Consider the following 17,282-nt stretch of genomic DNA (forward strand, 5'->3'; position numbering starts at 1 on the left):
CCCATTTTTAGAGTTGCCCATTTTCTGAAACCAACACTACCCTCTGCCCAAAAGTTTCCATTTTTCCCTTCTAGATCCAGTTTTCAAGAACTGAGAAGTAGTTCACAAAAGGTCTATTTCAGGGGTGCTATTTCACACATGAGGGGATCATGCCATGTGTCAAAATGACAAGGCATGCCAAATTAAAGGGCCAATGAAACTGTGCCACGTGTGCATGTGACATGTTCTAGCCAATCAAATGCGACCTTGTTACACTTTAATTTGATTGGTCGGAAAGAGTTTGTTCTTATCATAACTCTTTCCTCCCACAACCATAAATAAAGGTCTTCATAACCCAAAAAAGGATAAAAAGTTACGACAAGAAGCAAGAGAGAGCTCGTGGATCAAAGCTGCAAATTTCTCTAAGAGTTATTTCTAAACACCCATTCCCCTTGTTACACTCGTTACCTAATATATATGCTTCTTCCCTAAATCCTCATTATAGAAGGACATGATTTCCATCACTGCATCAATTAGGATAAGAGATTGGATAATTCCATAAATAACGTAGCGGTTGTTCAATTGACCACGACCTATAGGAACCAGACTATCTACTGCTTTTAACCCTATTTGCATACTCTCATGCACAAATTTACGTTCAATAATACTAGGGGCTTTCACTTCGACACGTCTTCGCTCATGATCTCTTAGATCCCCTCTTCCGTCAATAAGTACTCCCAAGCTATCAACCACACGCCCTAGCATAGCCTTTCCCGCAGGAACATTCACAATAGATCCAGTGCACTTGACAAGATATCCTTCTTTAATAGCAGTATCACTATCAAAGACAACAATCCCTACATTCTCATTCTCAAGATTCAAAGCTATTCCTTTCACACCGCTGACAAATTCAACCATTTCCCTAGCTTGAATCCCGTTTAATCCATAAACACGTGCAATTCCCTTCAACTAAGACCACTCAACCGATCTCATCCACTTGAAAATTGGTGTAAAAGTTGCTAATTCGACTTTATAATAGACTTGTTAGTTCCGCAGCTCGGGGAGAAAGTTCTATAATTCAATTCAAGATAGATAGAAGGGAGAATGCCACTTTAGAAAAAAAAATCATAAGGAAACATTATGAAAATCAAAATCTATATAAAGAGAGAAGTCTATTAGATAATTAATAAAGAAAAGAGATCCAAAGAAGGAAGAGAGATTCCAAAGTTGGAATTAGAATTAGAATAGAAAAGAAATTGAAATGATGATAATAAAAAGTGAAAAGAGGAGTGGACAGCTAGCGCAAGGAAATGGCAAAGGGATATCCTTTTCCCTGAGGAAAAAGAGAAACCTCCTGATTAAATACTAAATAAAGTACATGTACTTTTTATTAAAAATAAATAAATATATACAATAATCACATTATATACGATATTCCGCACTTTTTGGTTGTTGAGACAAGTAGGCCTAGGCCAAGACAAGACACCTTCCTTCACTCAAATAGCCCGACGACTCTTCTCTTCACAAGTAGGCTTGGCGCAACGCTTAGTCGATTTTCAAAGCTGGAAAAGATGCAAGAAGACTGACGAGGCACTAGAGTGAAGTTATTCCCTGGTAGGAATGGCGAACGAAGTTGGACTACTATGCGCATTCTATCAGCTTGGAATAGGTATAAGAGAAAAGAGCTATCAATCAAGTCAAAGCATAAGTTCTAGCCCTTTGTCTCTGGCATCTTTTTATGCTTACGCAATGCAGCCTTTTTCGAAAGTATTCAATAGCAAATCTTTTAGAGTTAGCAGCCTGCATCCTCTTGTTAGAGGCTTTCTATGCGCAGGATCCCCTTTCTTCTCAAAAGAGTTAGGGAGGCAAAATAATAAAGCCGGGTAGGTGATTTAAGAAGGAGCTAGTTAACTCCCCATAGGCAGAAGATTCCTATCCAGTTGGGGTCCCTTAGAGCGAGTTCCATTCTTTCAGCCCTGAATGTCTTTCCTTCTGCCTCCCCAGTTCAACAATAGGATTCTATCTTCTGGTTAAGCAAGATCTTAGTCATTTCGCCTTTGTGTGATAACTCTATCTTTCTGGAAGCTACCTCCCCTCTCTCTTTATGCACTTGCCTAGAAGGCTTAGGTGTCCGTGGGTAAGCAACCGCTGCTTATCGATTAATAGAGCCAGCTCCACGTCCGAGCCTTAGAATAGAACAAGACATTTGAATTCTAGCGCACTAGCCTTAGCTAGACTCCTGCTTCAAGTGCTGATTTGAATTTCTTAGTTGAAGGAGTGAGAATAGGCCTAAGGGAATAATCAATCCTGGGGTTCCTTTTGTCTCACCATTGGCTTCATTGGGATCATTTTCTAAGTATAGGAAGCAGAGAGGTTGCTAGTAGGTTTTTCTAAGTCCCTCCGTAGTCCAGTCCTTGAGTTCTTTCTTTGGAAGTAGTGAATGTGGTAAGAGGTGTATAACCATTACCCTTTCCTTTAGTTATGAAAGGGCTATTTTCCCTACCTTTCTTTCTAGGCGCAGGATTTCATTCCCCTATTGCTTTCTGTCCTTCTGAGGGGTGAAAGCGAGATTGAATGCTCTAAGCTGAGTGTAAGGGTAAGGTCGAGATAGTCTTGGAAATTCATCTACCTTGTTTGTGAGGTATTATTATTATTATTATTATAATTCATATTATTATATTAGGTAATAATCGCCTTATTTCTGTCTTGTAGTACTGTCGGTCTAAGGAGAGGAATGGAAGTAGTCGTCTTACTTCTTTTCTTTGGATCTACTTATGTCTCTACTTCGCTTGATTCTCATGATAGTGGACTTCATGCTCTAGTTTTGGCCTTATTAGCTTGATTTCATAAGTGAGCATGAAGTTGGAATTGAATAGATAGTAAGAAAAAGCGCCTTTCGTGATTCAAGTAGTAAGCTCGAATTCATGATTGAGAAAGAAATCTTCCAAGTACAGCTTTAGCTGAATCTATTATAGGGTAGGCTCTTTGGATAGATTGACTTTAGGCGATGAAGGCCCACATATTTTAAATCTCGTCTCCCCTCAAGGAAAAAGCAGGATACTTAGCTGAAAGGGTGAACAAGGCCGAGCACCTTCAAAGGTTGCTCCAGTCACCTGAAGCCTTGTGGATTGATTGTGGGGGATTTAGGCGTGTCACGCCAACCATCTTTCAGTTCCTGGGTAATCATTCCCAAATAATTCTTGCCGCAGGGGCTAACCCTATCTTCGTGCATATTTCCTTAGTTTTCTGGGAGTTTAATCAGAGGCATCGAATGAAAGGTTCTTTCCAAGACCATCTGCTATTGAATCAGCTATTGTTGCCGGGCGAGATTCTATCTTTTCCTTGTAGTCCATGGGATTTGACTCTGGGGAAGCTCATTACTTGGATTAATCATAACTTATACAAAGGATAGTCTCTGTAAGAAGGATCAAAGAGCACTGAAAGAACCTACCGATTCTTGCCAGTCATAACAACCAGAACGGGTTAGCCTTCGTTTGCCTCATTGGCTAAGTTATAAGTTGTGGTGAATCTGTGTCGCTACTATAAAGTTTTTTCCATAGTTCAATAGATAAAAGAGAGAAGATCATGCCGATTTCTTTTATTTTATTATTAAACTTAAACAAAGAATAGTTTGACTTTGAATGCTGAAACCTTGAAAGCAAGGAAGGGCCTATTTCCATCCATAGAATCTCTTCCTTATGCTAGCACTTTCAGCTATCTTTCTTAACCTACTTCTATCAAAGCAGTTTGTAAACTCCGACCATCATCTCAGTGAAGTAGCCCATGAGTATGGGATACGAACGATTAAGAGTTCTTGCTAAAAAAAGGTACTTACTAACTGAGGATGGAATCTATCCTGACTTTCAAGTAGCGCTTGATTGAGGGATGAACCCCGAATCCGTAATTTCCGGTACTATGCCTAACTTTCCTCTTTCAAGTGGGTTGAACTCTTTCTAAGGCAAAATGCCAAGTGTGTGCCACGAGTGCTCTGTCTTCGAAAAGGCGGAATGTTGTTATAGAATCCACTATTTTAGGAATAGAATAAGCTTTGTGTCCTAACTAGATGTCGTGGGTGATAAGGGGTGCTTTATCTAAACTAGGCAGGAGAACTTGGCTAACTTTCCTACTCTGATAGCATCTCTGAACGGTAGGTACCCACAACCACCGTAACGAATGAATGAATCTATTAAGTGGGAAAGAGACCTCCTAAGGCCTCTCTTATCCCTTGCTTATGCTGAATCGAGATTTTATTGGTCCTCTTTGACCCGCGGGTGCGAATCGGTAGTTGTGAAACTAGCTCTAGCTTGATGACTGCTTTACTTTTAGCTTTTTCCTGGGGCATAGAAGGAGTTGATCCTGGTCGAGGTAAATGGATTTAGGAATTCATACCCAGTTCAAGGGAAAAGGCAAGGAACTTTCAACAGGCATGGTACGAAAGGAAAGAGACCAGCCTTAGGCCTCTTTAACTAATAGACGCGTCAAAGATGTTGCCAGCTACTACTAGTCTCAAACAAGCCCTTCCCTTCTGGGCTAGGAGTGAAATGCCCTCGATTAACTTGGGGCTAAAAGCCCTAATGAAGAAAAAGAATTGTCCTAAGATTGCCTACTTGATCCGGTACTCTTCTTCCCTAAAAGATAGGAAGGTTTTGTCCAGATTTCTTACTATCTTCGGTATTGCTTTTGTTTTGAGAAGAATGAATCTCAAGTTTCATCCTCAGGTTTGGTAGTGGAGTAGAAACATATAACGCTCTTAATTAGTTTAGGAGCGGAGGTACGAGACAAAAAGGGGAGTTTCTCTTGACTAAGCAGTTTCCACTAGACCTTTGGCTAATAGTTTAGTTATTCCCAGAGGAATTCAATCTGGGCAGCTAGAAAAGGAGAGGGGTAGTGTGTACAAGGCCCTGGAAGGAATTCACCACCATATGGCTGACCAACGATTACTAGCGATTCAGGCTTCATGCAGGCGAGTTGCAACCTGAAATCCGAGCTATGGATGGGTTTTTTGGAGTTAGCTCACCCTAGCAGTGGAATTGAATTAGAAAGCAAGACAGAATAGGCTCTTACTGCTCTAGAAAGAACTTCCCTTGAATCTACTGCTATTGATATTAGCTCAGGGATTTCGGTGCCTTAAGCGGAAGAGGGGATTTCTTTCTCTTTCTGGTTGCTATGATCCTTTCTTATTCTTTTTCTCTCTTTCTGAAGTGAGTGAAGTCAAGCTAGCCTCAACAAATCGGACATAAGCAATAGACCTAAATCCCCGTCCTTTTACAAAGAGGATAGAAATTCTCTTCCAGTGCTTTAATGTTGAGTTCAAAAAGTAACCTATAAGAATAAATGGTAGGAATACCCGAAATCTAGCTCTATCGGAACTTACCTTAGTGACTTTCACTTCTTATCGTCTTCGGACTGAAAGAGAGTGAGATGGAATCCAGAAGAGATGAGGCATTAGGCAATCTTTCTAAGAAATTTTAGTCATTGATTGACTCCTATTCCCACTTTTTAGGAGTGAAAGGCTGGTCTTGAAGAGCCTAGGTTCACTCATGACTTAGTGTGCAAGACCGACTCTCCTCTTTCAACAATGTTCTAAGAGTGGGATTTTTGCTTTTTTGGATTTCCCACCAATTACTTATATCCTTAGTCTTAGAGCTAAAGGAAGTCCTCTAACTAATCTAATCCACAAAAGGAGAAGGCATAGTTCTCTTTCCTCTGCTATCAATAATAAGGAATATCAGGCTGATGTTAAGGTAGCTCACCCGGCTCAACAATAGAAATCCCTGCAGTTCATTCACCCACGTCTAATTTGATTCACTATTCTTGAAGCTCTTGTGAAATGGTCTCTGTCCTTCGCTTTCCCTTCCATTCTTATGGTAACTAGGTCTGATAGCATCTTTGCTAGTCTTGCCGAACTAGGAGCTCTACTAGGCTTGACCATGGGAAATTGCTTGATTTATGAAAGAAAGAATGACGTAGGTAGATAGAAGTAGTAGGAGTTCCCGTCGAAGGGCAAATGCTTCATTTAGAAAAGATCTGATACCAAGTAAGAGCGCACTAGCTGGTCGGTGTGAAAGATAAAGTCTTAAGTCAGTCTTTCTGGAATGCCACATCCTAGAATAACAACATCCTTCTTATTACAACACAAATTACAAAAAAGGAATATCCTATAGAGAGGAAATATGCTTTAGACAAAAAATGCCTCTTGTGCCCCTAGTAGGGAAAGTAGCTGAGATAGAGAGAGCAACTCTCCCTTAAAGTCCTTTATAGATTTCTAGTCGGGAATAGAGTTGTGGCTTAGATCCTCTGATCGAGTAATGGGCTTCGTTTTTATATCGTTCACGTTGATAGCCCCGCTTCAGTTCAAGCTGTTGCAAAAGAATTTGTCGAAGTGGTGGAATGAGCTTTCCTATTAAAAGCTGCTAGATGAATCCCTAAAGTAGATTAGTTCGATCAGCAAGACCCGTCTCCGCAGCATTGGAATCAATATTTTTAATGGCATAGTTGTAGTACGACTTTCCTAATCTATTTAACTAACTGAAGCTAGTCGAGATCGAGAGCTTTCTTATCATGCAACTCCTAGATTGAAAAACAATTGGTGGGCCAAGGCTTAAACTGCCAGACAGAGACGAACTAGCTGGACTCTTACGTAATTGAGTATAAAAAGAGGAATGGTCTTATGTGCGGATTGAAGTGCGTGATAGAGATAGATGTTTCCGTAAGTTTACTTTTTTTAGGAAAGCTAATTTTTTTTAGTCTTCCAGGGGATCAAATCTTAACTAACTGACGTATTGTAATATCAACCAACTAAGAATAAAATCAAAAGAAGATTGATTGAAAAAGCTAAAGTACTATTGATGGACTTCATGCATCTGGCTTTCACTCGAATCTTTTTCAGTTATAAGGTTTTCAACTCATTTATCCTTTGACTCTCAACTCAATGCATCACAGATTGACGAGTCTAAGATAAGTTAGAAGAGATAATAGAACTTGGCTTACTTCTTACTGAATGTCGTACTTAACTGAGAGTTTTCCCAGTCCCGAGAGAACCCGGGATGTTAGCGATTAGTAAGTCCGGGTCCAGCTAGTCTTGCACTTCACTTTAAGACCAGTCCTTCAAACAAAGGCTTAGTAAGCACAGATTCCCTAGAAAGAAAGATTTCCTCTCTTACCCAGAATTCGAATGCTTAGCTAAGATTGAATTTTTCACCTTCTCGTTCATTACATTAGGTTAGGAGATCTAACCAAGCATGCAAAATGTGATATTGACTCAAGAAAGTCAATAAAATAAAAAGCCAAACCTTATAGTTTGTTGCCGGTACAGTGCCTATTCCTTATGACTTCTAGGCCTCTTCTAGGCTTTCCGCCTCTAAGCAAACTGAACCCACAAAACTCCCTTTACTTTATCTCGGGATCGACTCAATCAATGAGAACCATAGCGAAATGCTTCTGGCATGCCAAAGCAAGGTAAGCGATCGATTCTCTTTCCCAAAGTCAAATGCTACTGTACTGAGCCAAAGCTTCATGCCCTTCTTAAATTGCAATCATTGAGTTCAGATTTAGAGCTCACTAAATGGCTTCATCTTAATGAATAGAAGAATTCCTTCTTAGGGTTGGTTAAGAGGGAACTTCTGCCAATTCCATGAGTTAACTGACTTCTAACTGGAATGAACCATCCAATAAATCTTTCGCCCTAAGTAAGATCTAACTGGCTTTCTCCCGAGATTCTCTTATATAACCAACCAAGCCAAGGGAAGGGATAGCCCAACTATTCGATTCGAGATATATATAAAGGCCCAATTTGACCAAGGATCAGATAGGCAACTGATTTTTAGTTTAAAAAAGGGAAAAACTCTCACTAGAACGAGGTTCAGTTCAAATCGGGTGGAAGAGAGCGGTTTAGTGGCTTTGGGGAGTCGATTGCATCAAGGGTATAGAGATTGATTGGGCCCAAGGACCCTTTTAGCAAAGCGGGAATATAGTTAACAAAGAGGTATCTAAGTTGCTCCTTTCTTCAGGCTTGGCGAGGGGGAGGGGGTTGCCGGAAAGGATAGTTCCCGAGGATCTAGAAAATAATAAACAGGAGCGTGGGTACATACAAACCTGACGGACGGGATAAGAATCATTTTTTGGGAGATCAACCAACCCAACCTCAACACTGACTCGGCTCGAAGCGAGTTTGCATATTAAGTAAATAGAAAGAGAGAAACCTACTTCCGCTCGGTTGCTTATGATAGATCAAAGAGAGACACTAATAGAGTATAGCAAGCTGCTCGTAAGATAGAAATAACTTGATTGCAAGATTACCAACCAATAGCTACAATATCACATTCCACCAGTCATATTGATTTTATTAGCTTACTGTTCGCGACAAATTTCGTGTATGGAAATTAATAACTGCAATCACGAAAGAAATGTAAAGAAAAATTCTTTTTTTAATAAAACTTGTGAGTATAACTCTGTATATCCCCTGATTCTTGTCTATAATTTGTTTTCCTTGATTCGAGGGCTGAAGTAACATATTTCTCGAGCGCAGGATAATGTGGACCTCCTTGTGATTTACTTGATCGTCAAGAAGAGTTAGTATCGCTTCGGATTGATCACGAGAGACAACTTCTCTTGACCACTCCTTCTTGATTTCTTTAATTCGAGGGACAATATAGTGTATTTCTTGAACGAAATGAGTTCCTTGTGATGTGTTGAATCTTCAATGAACTTCAATCAGCACTTCAGATTGATCTTGAGGAAAAACGTCTCATGGATCCCTCCTTGCTTGTTAGAGAACATTGGAGAAGACTATTACGTTGATCCCTTCTTGTGATCGATTTTAGCACTAGCATGGTTCTTTTCGGCCGTGTCATTAGCATCAATGATGATCTTTCCATCTCTCACCAACATCATAATCTTCTCCTTTAAGACGAAGCATCTTACTGTAGGGTGACTGACGATGCGGTGATATTTGCAATACTTGGGATCATCCACCTCTTTTAGATCTTTCACCACATTGTTGAGAATCAATGATTCCATCACAGGCCCTTTCTATATAGCCTAGAGATCCTATAAGCTTTCGAGGCTCTGTAGAGATGGGAGCAGATTCAGTGAAATAGGAGGCTCAAGTGGTTCATCTGCTTATTCAAGGGATATTCTAATCATTTATCTCTTAGCATTGATGGCATGCCTACTTTTATAGCTTGAGACTTCATTTGCCTTTGAAAGGTTGGAATCCAGGAATCGTGGACTAGCGCCCTTATTCTAGGTCGATGTGCCACCAATACATTCTACCTTTGAAAGCTGGCTTTACCTGGGCCGCTTCTCGATCGAGATCCCTTCAATGGATGTCACCAAGATTGTCTCTTCTCAATTGGATTTGGTTTCAATTTAAGACTTATTTAGTATTGAATCTAACTACTAGCATCGCTCCGGCAAAGACCCCTCTTTCGTTCGAGCAAAGGGCGCCTAACCTGAGAGGGGAAATATGGGGTTTCCTCGATGCGAAAAAGCTAGATCAGTAGTTTATTTGGGACGAATTCCTACTTACTTTTCTTAGTAATGGTAACGAAGGTATGCCAAGGGATGCTCGGGCCAACCTATGTCTCAGTAGCTACCCGAGAAAGGACTACTCAATCCAGACAAGTTCTCGTAACTGCCTTTCAAACAGGACCTCGAGAGGGGCTACCCCTATGAATAAGGGAAGTGACTAGCCTTCTTTCATATCCCGCTATGCTAGTTCTACTATGCTTTCTTAGGCCAAGTAAGAAAAGGACTACACTGAGGCTCTTGACTTTAAACTTTTGCTCTCTGAACTTGGCCACCACGGGCCGCACAAAATGCACCGCAGCCGTGGTGGCTTCTATTGCGGTCCGCACAAAAAGGACCGTGGACCGCACTGGCAATGATTACCCAAATTGGCAACTCTCTAAACTTCAGCTCTGCGGACCGCACAATATCGAGTGCGGCCACGATGAAGCCAATGCGGTCTGCACAAACTGCTTTGCGGCCATATTGCTTGAGTGCCTTAAATGAGCACGTCTCTGAACTTCCTCACTGCGGAGCGCACAGAATGGAGTGCGGCCGCATTGGACCTGTTACACTGTGCTTGGACTTGTTCTTGGTACTTGTGCATGTTTCACTCATTTTTGAGCTGGTTTTGACGAATTGTCACCTTGTTGACCAAACCCTGCAAACAAATACAACACGCAAGCCTTTGGGACTATTTTGTACACATTTTTAATCAAAACTCAAGTAGGAAGGAGTGTAAAATGCATTATAATCCCTAGTTATCACTTACCCACGGACACCTAAGCCTTCTAGGCAAGTGCATAAAGAGAGAGGGGAGGTATCTTCCAAAAATAAGACCCACCCCTTGAGAGTAATTCCAAGAAAATTCGGCCGACCTAAAGTGACCTCATCTAACATCAATTGGGACTAACAATTTCCCTCAATTCAAATGAATCATTAACAACATTCGACCTTTTAAGCGCCATGGATTTAGTGCGACACAAGAGCATCAAGAGTTAACTCAACACATCAAAGAAACTCTTTCTACTACCTTAGTCATTGTGGAACCCAAACTCATGCATCCTCAACTCTCCCTAAGCAAACCTCACCTTTAGGATTGTAGCACTGAGAACGAGGTTAATGGAAATACACTCATCTCTCTCAAAGAAAAGTCACAAGTCCGGCTCTAAGTACCATATGCTTGCCCCTTATGTAAGTCACCACTAATGTAAGCTTCATTCAACTCAAGATCATATAGGGCTTTTGTGGAGATATAGTAAAGGCTTTTGGTTTAGGGTAGGAAGTTTGGTCTAAGTGGGTTCCATCTTCCCTTTAACACTTCTTTTGCTTCATTTTGGCACACATTCTCTTGACTTTTTAAGTCATTTAACTTCTTTCTAAGTGTTAGAGAGACACATTGTCACTCTTTCTTGTTCATTTCAAATCTTTTTCTCCTTTCTCAACTTTACACACTTTTCATCTCTTTACTTTTATTGAATCCCTTTATTCTTTTCTACATTGATCATTTTTTTTGTCTTTTTGATTTTCTTTCCTTTTCATTACCTTTCCTTTTCTTCCTTTTGTACCTTTTACCAATTTGTTGCATTCCTCGTCTCTCCCCCCAAATTATGCTTTTGCCTTATGCTAAGGAGAGATCGAGTGCCAAGAGAGGGTATTTTAGAACGGATAAAGGCTTGTATCGTGGTTTATTTTTGAAAGAAAAAGGTCTAAGGCTCAAAAGGATTGACTAGGGATTTTATCATTGGTAGGCTATGGAGGTGTTCAAGATAACTTTCGGATCAAGGAGAGCCTATAATCATATCTCAAGTCAAATTACACCTAGGATTTCGCCTAGACAAATATTCAGGGCAAGTTTTAGACTAATGGCTCGAGACTTTGACTTGCAATTTAAATTCTCACCACACAAGCTATGAGATTGCTAAAGAAACAGAGTCGGGGGCCCACAACAACCTTAGTTGAGATTTGAGCAACACAATAGTCTCAAAAAACCACTTGATAGTTATCGGTCAACACAAGAGTCTCAAGGTCACCACTTTCACCATCCTATACACAACAATTTATTTTTTGACCATATGATCAAAGACAAATGTGTTAGGCCCAAGTGAAGCTTTTCTTGAGGCACCCTTACCAATTAACTACTAAAAGCAGAAAGAAAATAGACTCAAACCCTTAAGAAGGCTGTCATGCCATCCATCATCGGGAAGAGCCACCCGTTTCACACAAACTCCACCTTTGGAAAGAACAGTGGCATTAAGAAAACCAAAGGCTTATTGCACGCAAAAACTCAAAACAAGAAGCTACTAAAATAAAATAAGAAGCTATAAAAGGAAAAATGCGGAAAGTAAAAATGAATATATACAAGAGGAGAATTAGTCGAATATACAATAGGGAAAATGAATATATACATAAGAATATAACTTTATATACAGACCCAAAAGTACGAAAAATACAATAAAATGATAAAGTTATATACATACCAAATGTAAAAAGAAAGCATAAAGAAAAAAATATTGTTATACATACAGTCATCCAAATAGATCTACGCCCTCAAATGAAAGTTGGCATTGTCCTTAATACCAACTAACCAAAATAAGCACAAAATAAGGAAGAGAGGAAAAAGAAACTCCCTATGGGCCCTCCGTCTGCATAGGATCCTGAGTCTAGGTCCCTGGGTCCTCTGTTTTCTCGGAAACCTGTGACCGACTCCCTGTGATCTGTGGCTCCACTAGGACCTAGGCCTGGACCTGGACTGAGTCCTGGGCCTGTACTGGAATCTGGGGCTGGCTGGAGGAACCTCCCTATGGGTCCTCCAACTCTATGACTGCATCGTCAGTACGGGGAATCACCCTCTTCCTCTTGGGTGGCCTCTCTGACTCCTGCTCTGGCTGGGGCTGGTCTGCTGGCGCCAAGTCATGCAATAACTGATCCAAAGGTAGGTGATCCGCCTTCAACCTCTCTACCTCCACCCTTAGCTTCTTCATCGACTCTTTTGAAGCCCGAGTCTTTCTCATTTTCTTCGCCTCCCTAGCAAGCTCCTTCAATGCCTTTCCATGAGAGTCAACAACATCTATGAACTTCTTTTGGTTGTCCAGATTCTCCTTTAGAGTGTCCTCTACTGACTGTGGGATCTGTGGTTGATGAGGTGCTGACTAGGCTGCCACCGTAGTAGATATTACAGACAGCTTAGAAGTAGCTGTCTGTATCCAGTTGTTGATGCTAGTGAGGGTCTGGCTCAGACGGTGGGCAGTCAAGGGGTATGCAGTGGATAAGGGAATCTCTGGAGTTGAAGAAGTAGATGGTACTGGGGCCATGTCTGCTGTGGTGGAAGGAGGCTGAGTAGGAGCCACTACTACTACTGGCTCTTCAGACTGGCCAGTAGAAGCAGTGGATTTGCCCTTATAGTGCTTGCCTTTAGGGTTGTCATCACCTTGTAGGTTGTACCAGGAGAACGGTGCCTTTGCTTTCACTTTCATATCAAATCTTCGCTTCTCCACATCTAAGTCCTCAAGGTACATAGTCAGGAAGTTGGGGAAGGGACAAGATCTGTCACCTTCGTTCACCACCCATGTAATTACCCAAGACATCACATTCCCAATGTTAATCAGGTATCCCACCATGATCGATGCCACCAATATAGCCCGGTGGATAGGAAGTGAGTTGTCGTGGGTGGTGGGGTCTAGCCTGCTACACAAAAATATTTCCCACCCTTTAGCTTCAAAGTTCAGTGTCCTCCTCAGAATCCTCACTCCCACAGTCAATCAATCTGGGGTGGTACCTAGGATTGCCAAGTACTCTGCCAACCAAGGACGAGCAGCCTCACCTAATGCCACCTTTTCTAAATACAATGACTCATCCTCCTCTGGGAAGCCCAGGTAATCATTTATTGTCTTGCCATCAAATTTCACATTCAAGTTCCGCACTTTGGTCACTGTGGTGCCCTTTTTGATGTGGGCAACATTCATGTAAAACTCCTTCACCAAGTGCTCATTGGTATCCTCCACATGGCCTATGAAATAATCCCATCCATCTCTCTCTCTAAATTGCCTCAACACATTGGAGTTGTGAGGCAAAAGGTCCTGGGTGATGAATTTACGCTCAGGTATCAATTTCCTCTCGGGGCAACATTCTTTGAACTTGTGGTAGGCGACCTCGCTCACAAATCTGTCTTGCCATGCCTCCGGATTTTTGGTTCTCTCTACCCTTCCTACTTAGGGCTCACCTCCTTCTTCTTCTACGGGCCCCTCCCCGGATAGTGAAGCTGTATGAGAGGTGGAATATTCATTGCCACTGTCTACAACTGAGCCCTCAGACGACTCAGAAGATATGCGCACTGATGCTTGGGCCGTGGGAGAGACTGGAGGTGTATCCTTCAACCTGTTTCTCTCCGGCCAGTAAAGAACATACTCTAGCATGGAGTCTGACGATGTCTCCTGAGAAGGCTCATACTCAATTCCCGATTGGTCAATGGCTCTGTCAGTAGCCTTTATGAGCCTCCGAGTGTTTTTGATGTTTTTCCGGGCTTGCGGGGTCAATTTGATCATGCCCTTTCCTCTACCCTGGGAGGACTCTCCTCTTCCTGATTGTTTATCACCTTTTCCTCGTGGTTTCACCATTATCTACCTAACGCGGACCGCACAAAATGGCACCGCGGTCCGCGGTGCTCAAAAACATGAAGCACTGAGAGGTTGGCCACTGTGGACCGCAAGAAATCCAGTGTGGCCACAATGGTCCACCATGGACCGCACAAAATACAATGCAGCCGCGGTGGAAAACTTCAGAGACTTCCTCACTTTTGATTAAACGACTCTGCAGTCCGCATTGGATTTTTGCCCCCGCAAAGAGGCCTGTGCGGCCGCACAAAATGAAGTGCGGTATGCATTGCAAACTTCAAAGAGTGATCATTTTTTCAAACTTGGTCATGCACTGTATCAAAACAATCCTACAACATCTCACAACCAGTAAGTCAAAAAATAAATCCTATACTACAAGGAAAATCAAAGAAAAACAAAAATAAAGACACACGGGTTGCCTCCCAAGAAGCTCCTAATTTAACGTCGCGACACGACGCAGTTCACCATTAAATCACTTTAAATGAAGAAGTTCTACCACGTGACTATCATCAATCTTGCCCAGGTAGTGCTTGACCCTGTGCCCATTCACTCTGAAAACCTCTCCATTTTTGTTCTTCAAGTCAAGTGCACCAAACAGAGTCACAAATACCACTTTAAAAGGTCCACTCCATTTCGACTTAAGCTTTCCCGGAAACATACGTAATTGAGAGTTGAACAAGAGAACCAAATCACCCACTTTGAACTCTTTGCCACGAGCATATTTATCATGAAGGTACTTCATCTTGTCCTTGTACAAGGACGAATTGGAGTAGGCATGGAATCAGAATTCATCAAGTTCATTATGCTGCTCCATACGAAGATTTGCTGCCACATCCCATTCAAGATTCAGCTTCCTCAAAGCCCGCATGGCCTTTGTTCTAACTCAACTGGTAGATGGCAAGCTTTCCCAAACACCAACCGATACGGAGACATACCAATCAGAGTCTTGTAAATAGTCCTATAAGCTCAAAGAGCATCATCCAACTTCTTTGACCAATTGGTCCTATTTGCATTGACCGTCTTTGATAATATACTCTTGATTTCCCTGTTTAAGACTTCAACTTGGACACTCGCATGAGGATGATAAGGAGTAGAAACTTTGTGGTTGACACCATACTTTGCAAGCAATGTGTCAAAAGCTCTATTACAAAAATGAGACCCCCCATCACTTATGATTGCACAGGGAGTGCCAAACCTAGTAAAAATGCTATTCTTGAGAAACACAACACTCCTGGCCTCATTGTTAGGTAAAGCCACGGCTTCAACCCACTTTGAAACATAGTCAACCGCCACACGAATGTATGTGTTCCCACACGAGCTAACAAACGGGCCCATAAAATCAATGCCCCATACATAAAAAATATTAACTTCAAGAATGGTGTTGAGAGGCATCTCATCTTTCTTCGAAATTCCACCTGCTCTTTGACATTCGTCACACCTCTTCACAAGTTCACTTGCATCTTTGTACAAAGTTGGCCAATAAAACCCAAAACTAAGAACTTTGGAAGCCATCCTCGCCCCGCCATGATGGCCACCATAGGGAGAGGAATGTCAAGCCTCTAAGATACTCAATTGCTCCTCCTCCGGGACACACCTTTTGATCACACCATCCGTGTAAATATTGAACAAGTACCGCTCATCCCAATAGAAATCCAAACTATCCCGTTTGAGCTTCTTCCTTTGATTAGAAGAGAGCTTACACGCGATTATACCAGTCATAAAGAAATTAGCAACGTCCGCAAACCATGGCATACTATTCACCGACACCGAAAGGAGATGTTCGTCAAAAATGAATCATTGATCTCTAGGCCATCACGAGGCCTCCCGTCCTCCTCGAAATGGGACAAATGGTCTGCCACTTGGTTTTTACTACCCTTCCGACCCACAATCTCCAAATCAAACTCTTGAAGTAACAAGACCCATCGTATCAGTCTAGATTTGGAATCCTTCTTTGTCATCAAGTACCGGAGTGCGACATGATCGGTATGGACTATGACCTTGGCACCCACAAGATACAGCCGAAATATCTCCATTGCGAACACAATAGCCAAAAGATCTTTCTCAGTCACCGTGTAGTTTACTTGAGCATCATTCATTGTCTTGCTCGTATAGTACACCGGATGAAACATTTTGTTCACTCTTTGACCCAAAACCGCAATATCGCTCGCATCACACATGAGCTCAATAGGCAAGCTCCAATTAGGTACGGTAATGATAGAAGTGGTAGTCAACTTGTGCTTGAGAAGTTCAAAAGCTTGCATACATCTCTTATCGAACACAAACTTGGCATCTTTTTTCAATAACTTGCATAAGGGATTCACTACCTTCGAAAAGTCTTTGATAAATCTCCGGTAGAACCCCGCATGCCCATGAAAACTTCTAATTCCCTTGACAGAGGTAGGGGAGGGAGCCTTGAAATCACATCAATTTTTGCTTTGTCCACCTCTATACCTTGCTTTGAAATTTTATGCCCAAGAACTATGCCCTCTTCCACCATGAAGTGGCATTTCTCCCAATTAAGAACAAGATTGGTTTCTTTACAACGGGCTAACACTCTATCAAGATTTTTCAAACATTCCTCAAACAAATCACCCATAATACTAAAGTCGTCCATGAACACCTCCAAGATATCTTCCACCATATCGGTGAAAATAGCCCCCATATACCGTTGAAATGTAGTCGCGCATTACACAACCCAAAAGACATCTGAGAAAAAGGCAAAGGTGCCATATAGATAAGTGAATGTGGTCTTCTCCTGATCTTTCGGAGCAATCAAGATTTGGTTGTATCCAAAATACCCATCCAAGAAACAGTAGAAGGCACACCCAACAAGTCGATCTAACATCTGATCAAGAAAAGGCAATGGAAAGTGATCCTTACGGGTCACTTTATTCAACTTGCGGTAGTCCATGCATACCCTCCACCCGGTGACGGTCCTGGTAGGAATCAACTCATTTTGCGAATTTGCAACCACGGTCATGCCACCCTTCTTTGGTACACATTTCACCGGCGAAGTCCAAGAGCTATCAGAGATGGGGTACACAACCTTGACATCCAACCACTTGATTAATTCCTTTGTCACAATTTTCTGCATTGCCTCGTTCAACCTCCTTTGATGTCCAAAGGAGGCTTTGCATCATTTTCCAGAATAATCTTGTGCATACAGAAAGCAGGTCTTATCTT

The 17,282-nt window shown here is 41.7% G+C and overlaps 1 pseudogene; it reads right to left on the reverse strand.

The window, feature by feature from the left end:
* Positions 1-447: 447 nt before the first annotated feature.
* On the reverse strand, positions 448-8,997 carry LOC138882251 (ATP synthase subunit alpha, mitochondrial-like; annotated as a pseudogene).
* Between the last annotated feature and the right edge of the window lie 8,285 nt (positions 8,998-17,282).

This window comes from Nicotiana sylvestris, chromosome 2 (assembly GCF_000393655.2).
Source record: "Nicotiana sylvestris chromosome 2, ASM39365v2, whole genome shotgun sequence".
Classification (NCBI taxonomy): Eukaryota; Viridiplantae; Streptophyta; class Magnoliopsida; order Solanales; family Solanaceae; genus Nicotiana; species Nicotiana sylvestris.